Raw genomic sequence first — 7,994 nt, 5'->3', positions numbered from 1 at the left:
CAAACTTAATGTAAATGAATTGTTCTTTATATCATTTGTTTTAATGAGATATATGTTTTATAACTATATAAAGGCAATCCCTTTTAAGCACTAAATAAAGTCTAATAAAAGGAAATCCGTAAGTTTATTTAAAGTGATTATAAAGTGTTCATACAAGCATGAAGTGAGACAAAACTTTATAATAAACTGATAAACTTAAAACCACCCCAAGTCAAGTGATATGTTTGGGATTGATATATCACTGTTGAGACTTGTATGTAACAATGTCTTCTGTCCGACAGAAAGCTGATCTCACAAGCTTCATATATACAGATATCTGGACAGTTATATAGATCCGATGAAAAGTTGTTCATTAGGATTGGGGATCCGATTTGAGATAACAGGATGGGTAGATTCATCCTTGTCACCTGTTCATCTCATTGGTATTAATAGGTATAACTAATCCTCAGACTCAAAGGAATATTAATTGGTATTCTGGATTACGGAATGTGACGCTTTGACTCTGGTGTAACACGATCCTTAACAGAGATGACTCTGGGGTGTGAACAGTAGACGTTGGGTATCACAGGAAGTGATTGCGGGATCGTTATATATTGGATTGAGCATTTATCACTCCCGATAAATGGGAGATACATCCAAGGATCGCTTGTGGAAGACTCGACTCTAAATCCTTGCAAGGTGATAGCTTAAGACTTGAAATACAGATTTCACTTAACCTATCTATTTGAGTTGACTCGGCCTATACAAGTAAAACGAACGTCTCGCTATATGTGACTTGACATCATCCATAGTCATAAGATTCAGTTCAAGGATGTAGTTGATAAAGGATCGAATTATACTGTAACTAATATGGAAAGGTTAACGACAGAATCAACCTGTCTTCTTATATCTCTGGGGGAATGATTACAGACTTGCTAATCACATACTCTGTATATCATTCTGTTATGCAAAGATTAAATATAATTCTTTGAAAATTATTTAATAACGTTGCATACGGCTAGAAGCAATAAGAACCTAATGGGTCACACATAAGACTTGGAACCTAAAAGAGAGATAGATGTTAATTAATTGATGGAAGCCCAATAAGGCCCATGGACCAAAGGGGGGGTCGAAATTCATGTAGATAAAATATATGAATAATTAATTTGATTTTATTAATTCTAATTAGATTAGGATTATGAATTAAATTAATTAAGAGATAAATAAGTTAGGAGTTTTAATTAGATTATAATACTCCTATTATTATCCAATAAGGTTATTATTATTATTATCCTTAATATATTAGATATATAATGAGATAATAATTAGGAATTCTATTCCGAATTGAATTCCTATTCAGTAACCTAATTCTATCTAACTAGGGATTAGATACAAGAGATTATAAATACCCCACCCTATGGGATTTTCGAAACTACTAACTAATCCCCTATAGTGATTTTTGAAATCCCTAAAGAGAGCAAGCCCTAGTGATTTTCGAAATCCTACATTAACGAGAGAGAGGGAATTTCGACACCCCTAGTTCGAGGACGAGATTTTCTACTGCTTCTTTCCGATCAATTGATTTCATCTATTTCTTTTATCCTTGATCTTGTGTTGATTAATTAGAGGCAATCTACTTTGGTTGCTATTCAACGGTTGATTCTAAATTAATCTTCCCGTGTTTTATTTCGTGCTTGGGAACTCGGAGAAGAGTTGTGGGCACTTCATTAACAACGGTAGATTGATCATCAAAAGGTAATTCTTCTTATCCCTCTTTATATGAAATAACGGTTAACGAATCTTGTGGTTTATGGAAATAGGTTAAATTTTTTATATTTCCGCTGCTATACCTTAGCCTAATTTCCAACAGATTTCTACGGTCCGCTCCACCATGTCATGAAAAATGGACACCATACATCTTTAGAAAGTGGCTGGAGCGTTGCACAGTCCGAACGGCATCCGTCTGTAGGCATAGGTCCCATATGGACATGTGAACGTTGTCTTCTCTTGATCCTCACTGTGAATTGCGATCTGGTTGTATCCTGAATAACCGTCAAGAAAACAATAGAAGGCATATCCCCCTAACCGCTCCAACATCTGATCAATGAAGGGCAAGGGAAAATGATCCTTCCTTATGGCTTCGTTGAGCTTCCGGTAGTCCACACAAACTCGCCATCCGGTGATAGTTCTCGTGGGGACCAATTCGTCTTTCTCGTTGAGTACTACTGTCGTTCCTCCCTTCTTTGGTACTACATGAACAGGGCTTGTCCATACACTATCGGAAATGGGATAAATAATCCCTGCATCCAGCAACTTGATCACTTCTTTTCACACAACCTCCTTCATGTGGGGGTTTAATCTGCGCTGTGGTTGGATAGAGGGCTTGTGATCCTTTTCCCTCAAGATTCTGTGGACACAGACTGTTGGACTGATACCTTTGATGTCATCAATCTTCCATGCGATTGTATCCTTGTTTCTTCGCAGCACCTCCATGAGTTGAGTTTTCTGATCAGGAGTTAGCTTGGAGGATATAATCACTAGGCTCCCACTAGGTGGTTCCAAGAAGGCATACTCGAGGTGTGAGGGCAACAGTTTCAATTCTAGCTTAGATAATGGCACAGTTGGTATCTCCGGTGGTTCTTGATGAGTCGGGACAGTAGGATCTAAAGGTGGAGTAGGTACGTTGGACTCAATGGAACAGCCTGTTCCTTCACATAAGTTCACCTCTTCTCCCAATAGAGTTTCCAGAGTGTCCTGTTCCTGCAAAGTAGAGAGACTTTGGAATTCATCTAAGAAACAACATGTGTCATCATTATTGTTAGCTCGTCTCATTGCTTCGTTCATTTTGAAAATGACTTCCTCCCTATTAATTCTTAAGAACAGTCGTCCTTCCCCTACGTCTATCAATGCTTTACCCGTGGCTAAAAATGGTCTACCTAGGATAATAGGAACATGCAAGTCTTCATCAATGTCCATTATAATGAAATCAACAGGCAATATGAATTTTCCTACTTTGACCAGCACATCTTCCACAACTCCCCTAAGATAGCATACTGAACGATCGGCCAATTGAATAAACATTTTGGTTGGTTGTGGTTCTCCTAATCCTAGTTTAGCATACACAGAATATGGCATAAGGTTTATGCTAGCTCCTAGGTCACAGAGTGCATTTTCAATAATTAAACTTCCAATTGAACAGGGAATAGAAAAACTCCCTGGATCTTTTACCTTTTTCGGAAGCTGCTGCTTGTTCTGGAGTATTGACGAACAATCTCTATTGAGTTGGATCATGGAAATGTTTTCCATCTTCTTTTTGTTTGACAGGATATCTTTGAGGAACTTTGCGTATGTCGGCATCTGTTCCAGCGCTTCTACGAAAGGTATGTTGATGTGTAACTTCCTTAGGGTGTCTAACACCTTAGAATTTTGTTCTTCCAGCTTTTTGTTAATCAACCGTGTTGGATATGGCACAGGTGGAACATACGGCGGAGGTGGCTTATACATTCTTTCGCTTTCCCCCTGATCCTGCTTACTGGTAATGGTTGTCTTCCTAGTTTCTTCTTTACTGGGAACATCTTGTTCCTGCTCCCCTTCAGCTTCTTTGGATGTTCCTGCGCATTCAGCATTCTCATCAGCAGAAATAATGGGTTGGGTTTGCTTACCAGATCTCAGAGTTATCGCCATGACATCGCCCTTTGGGTTCAGCTCTGTATTGCTTGGCATTATTCCCTTCCCTTTTGACGTAGATGCAGCTAACTGATGGACTTGTGTTTCCAGATTTTTAATCGAAGCTTGTGTCTGTTTCATGAACTGCATCATCATCGTCTTCATATCAGGCTCCACGTCCTCCTTGGGTGGAACAGGTTGTTTGTGTTGGAAATTAGGCTAAGGTATAGCAGCGGAAATATAAATTTTTTAACCTATTTCCATTAACCCTAGGATCCGTTAATCGTTATTTCATATAAAGAGGGATAAGAAGAATTACCTTTTGATGATCAATCTACCGTTGTTAATGAAGTGCCCACAACTCTTCTCCGAGTTCTCAAACACGAAATAAAACACGGGGAAGATTAATTTAGAATCAACCGTTGAATAGCAACCAAAGTAGATTGCCTCTAATTAATCAACACAAGATCTAGGATAAAAGAAATAGATGAAATCAATTGATCGGAAGGAAGCCGTAGAAAATCTCATCCTCGAACTGGGGGTGTCGAAATTCTCTCTCCCGGTTGCACTGAGTATTTCGAAAATCTCAATAGGGGATTAGCTAGTGGATTTCGAAAATCCCATAGGGGGTTTATTTATAATCTCTTGTATCTAATCCCTAGTTAGATAGAATTAGGTTACTGCATAGGAATTCAATTCGGAATAGAATTCCTAATTATTATCTCATTATATATCTAATATATTAAAGATAATAATAATAACTTTATTGCATAATAATAGGAGCATTATAATCTAATTAAAACTCCTAACTTATTTATCTCTTAATTAATTTAATTCATAATCCTAATCTAATTAGAATTAATAAAATCAAATTAATTATTCATGTATTTTAACTACATGAATTTCGACCCCCTATGATCCATGGGCCTTATTGGGCTCAATTGGGCTTCCATCAATTAATTAACATCTATCTCTCTTTTAGGTTCCAAGTCTTATGTGTGACCCATTAGGTTCTTATTGCTTCTAGCCGTATGCAATGTTATTAAATAATTTTCAAAGAATTATATTTAATCTTTGCATAACGGAATGATGTACAGAGTATGTGATTAGCAAGTCCGTAATCATTCCCCCAGAGCCATAAGAAGACATGTTGATTCTGTCGTTAACCTTTCCGTATTAGTTACAGTATAATTCGATCCTTTATCAACTACATCCTTTGAACTGAATCTTATGACTATGGGTGATGTCAAGTCACATATAGCAAGACGTTCATTTTACTTGTACAGGCCGAGTCAACTCAAATAGATAGGTTAAGTGAAATCTGTATTTCAAGTCTTAAGCTATCACCTTGCAAGGATTTAGAGTCGAGTCTTCCACAAGCGATCCTTGGATGTATCTCCCATTTATCGGGAGTGATAAATGCTCAATCCAATATATAACGATCCCGCAATCACTTCCTGTGATACCCAACGACTACTGTTCACACCCCAGAGTCATCTCTGTTAAGGATCGTGTTACACCAGAGTCAAAGCGTCACATTCCGTAATCCAGAATACCAATTAATATTCTTTTGAGTCTGAGGATTAGTTATATCTATTAATACCAATGAGATGAACAGGTGACAAGGATGAATCTACCCATCCTGTTATCTCAAATCGGATCCCCAATCCTAATGAACTACTTTTCATCGGATCCATGTAACTGTCCAGATATCTGTATATATGAAGCTTGTGAGATCAGCTTTCTGTCGGACAGAAGACATTGTTACATGTAAGTCTCAACAGTGATATATCAATGCTAAACATATCACTTGACTTGGGGTGGTTTTAAGTTTATCAGTTTATTATAAAGTTTTGTCTCACTTCATGCTTGTATGAACACTTTATAATCACTTTAAATAAACTTACGAATTTCTTTTTATTAGACTTTATTTAGTGCTTAAAAAGGGGTTGCCTTTATATAGTTATAAAACATATATCTCATTAAAACAAATGATATAAAGAACAATTCATTTACATTAAGTTTGTATCCTAGAACAATTGTCTATAGGACACTAAACCCCAACAGTTTGTAATGCTGTTGAGGTTGTCTCTGGTAATGTCCTCCTTGCTGTTGTTGATATCTTGGTTGTTCCTGATACCTCGGTTGTTCCTACTGGTTCGGCTGGCCTGTCCATCCAAAATTCGGATGGTTTCTTGTGGCAGAGTTATATGTGTTAGAGTACGGGTTAGGCGGGTTCCTTTGGTTGTACCCTGCATAGTCGCATTCTGCCTGTGCACCCTTCCCTTGCTTGACTCCTGGGCAATTTATGTTGAAATGCAGCCCTCCACAAAAATCACAAATGTCATTGAATGGTGGTTCATTGTGAATTGAAGACACATTTATCTTGCCGAGCTGTCTAGCAAGCTGTTCTACCTGGCTTGTCAATTTTGACACAACATCTTCATTTCCCGCTCTTTTTCCTTCACTTCTGGCGGAGTGCCAGTTGTAGCTTGTGCTTACTACCCTCTCAATAAGGTCGTACAAGGCCTGAGGTTCCAAATCTTCGGGATTTCCATTGGCAATAGATTCGATCTGGATCTTATAGATGTTGGTTACCCTATTGTAAAAGTTCTGCATCTGCATCCACATAGGAATGCCATGATTGGGTACTCTCCTTAGTAGTTCCTTGTACCTTTCCCATGCTTCGGCTAGTGATTCATCTTCTTCTTGCACGAAATGGGAAACCTCGTTTCTGAGCTTAATGGCTTGTCGTGGTGGGAAATATTTCATTAAGAACGCACTAGCCATTTCTTCCTAACTGGTGATCGTTCCTGGTTGCAAGCAGTTCAACCAAGTCTTCGCTTTGTTTTTTAGGGAAAAAGGAAACAGCTTTAGTCTGATTACGTCGTTAGAAACGCCCCTGTTTGATCTAAACGTGTTGCACAACGTGATGAATTCGAGAATATGCCCATTTGGATCTTCCGATTGGTATCCGTTGAACTGTACTGCGGCTTGTAACATTTGTATCATCGACGCTTTCACTTCGAACATGTTGTTCCCTTCGTTTGGCAACACGATACATGATGAATGCCCTTTTGTGGTTGGCCTTGAATAATCTCTAATTCGCATGATAGGAGGGTTGTTATTTTCCCCTTCTTCTTCTTGGTTTGGTTGAACTGGTTGTTCGGGTGGTACCCTTCCAACCATTCTTCTCTCTCTTTATTGTTCTCTTTATCTTGTACGTCGAGTTCCCGCTCTGTTTCATCTACACGTTCTCTCTAATTCGAGATCGATAGGAAAAATAGGAGGTCCAGCTCTACGTATAAACTGATAAAGATTCCTTCTGGCTGCACTATTTAACAAACAGATTAAAAACACCTTGTTTCACAGAAAAGTTCGTATAAACTTTGTTGCTTTTAATCCCCGGCAACGGCGCCAAAAACTTGTTGTCCTTTTATGAGACTCTAGCAAGTGCACTAGATACAAGTAATAAAATGATAAGTCCAGTATCGTATCCACAGGGATTGAGGATCAAAGTTTACAAGAAATACTTTGTAGAACAGGGTGTGTGGTGTATGTCAATTCTTTAATTTGAGAGGTGTTGTTCAAACATAAACAAGATCAAATCTTTAGTTGATTTCAAAGAGTACTTAATGATAAAAAAGGCAGAACAGGTCAAGCACAGCCGAACAGGTCACTTTCAGTCTCTAAACATCCTATTTATTCATGATTGAAGTAAAGTGATGCCAATGTCTCCGTTTTAATGCTCACTTAAGTCAACTCTCGTGTGTTCTTAAGATTCTAAGACGTATTGCAACCTTAAGCGTCCCTAAAATTGGTTCTTTCTTGCATTACGATCTAAATAGCATTTCTATAAAGAAAACCCTTGATGCAACCTCCTGACATTTCTGTTTCGGGGTTGAATGCTTGACAAATGGTTTCGTGAAGATGAAAGCAGTGTCCTATCATGCATCTAACACTAACATACACGCATTTAGCAATGGAGTTAAGGATTTGTCAAGCACATCATAACATATCAACATTCATTCATAAATAAGATTAAAAGAGGACTTACATAACCGGCCCTAACTGGCCAAACCCATTCAAAACGACTACTCACTCATAGTGAAGAGTGAATAGCCACCATTAATTCCACAGACCTCCATTGGAGGCGTCATCGTCCTAAGAGAGCTTCGCCTCTCTTCAAAAGTTCTAACTAAAACTGATTGTCTCCAGAGTAAAAAGGTGTCCTTTTCGTTCCCTCGACTACATCTATATAAAGGAAGAAAAACAAACCTTGCCACCAAATATTACAAAAAGATTGTTTTCCTACAGCTACTAATACTAGGGAATGATTAATTTAAGTT

General features: G+C 38.1%; 1 non-coding gene across 1 annotated transcript; it reads left to right on the top strand.

Annotated features, from left to right (window-relative positions):
• Positions 1-6,280: 6,280 nt before the first annotated feature.
• LOC136225201 (small nucleolar RNA R71) lies at positions 6,281-6,387 on the top strand. Its single transcript, XR_010686928.1, has one exon. It is a non-coding gene; the product is annotated as a small nucleolar RNA R71 (small nucleolar RNA).
• The last annotated feature ends 1,607 nt before the right edge of the window (positions 6,388-7,994 follow it).

The sequence above is a fragment of the Euphorbia lathyris genome, chromosome 3 (genome assembly GCF_963576675.1).
Source record: "Euphorbia lathyris chromosome 3, ddEupLath1.1, whole genome shotgun sequence".
Classification (NCBI taxonomy): Eukaryota; Viridiplantae; Streptophyta; class Magnoliopsida; order Malpighiales; family Euphorbiaceae; genus Euphorbia; species Euphorbia lathyris.
Note: the sequence above shows the minus strand (reverse complement) of the source record. Positions and strands in the feature narration are given on the sequence as shown.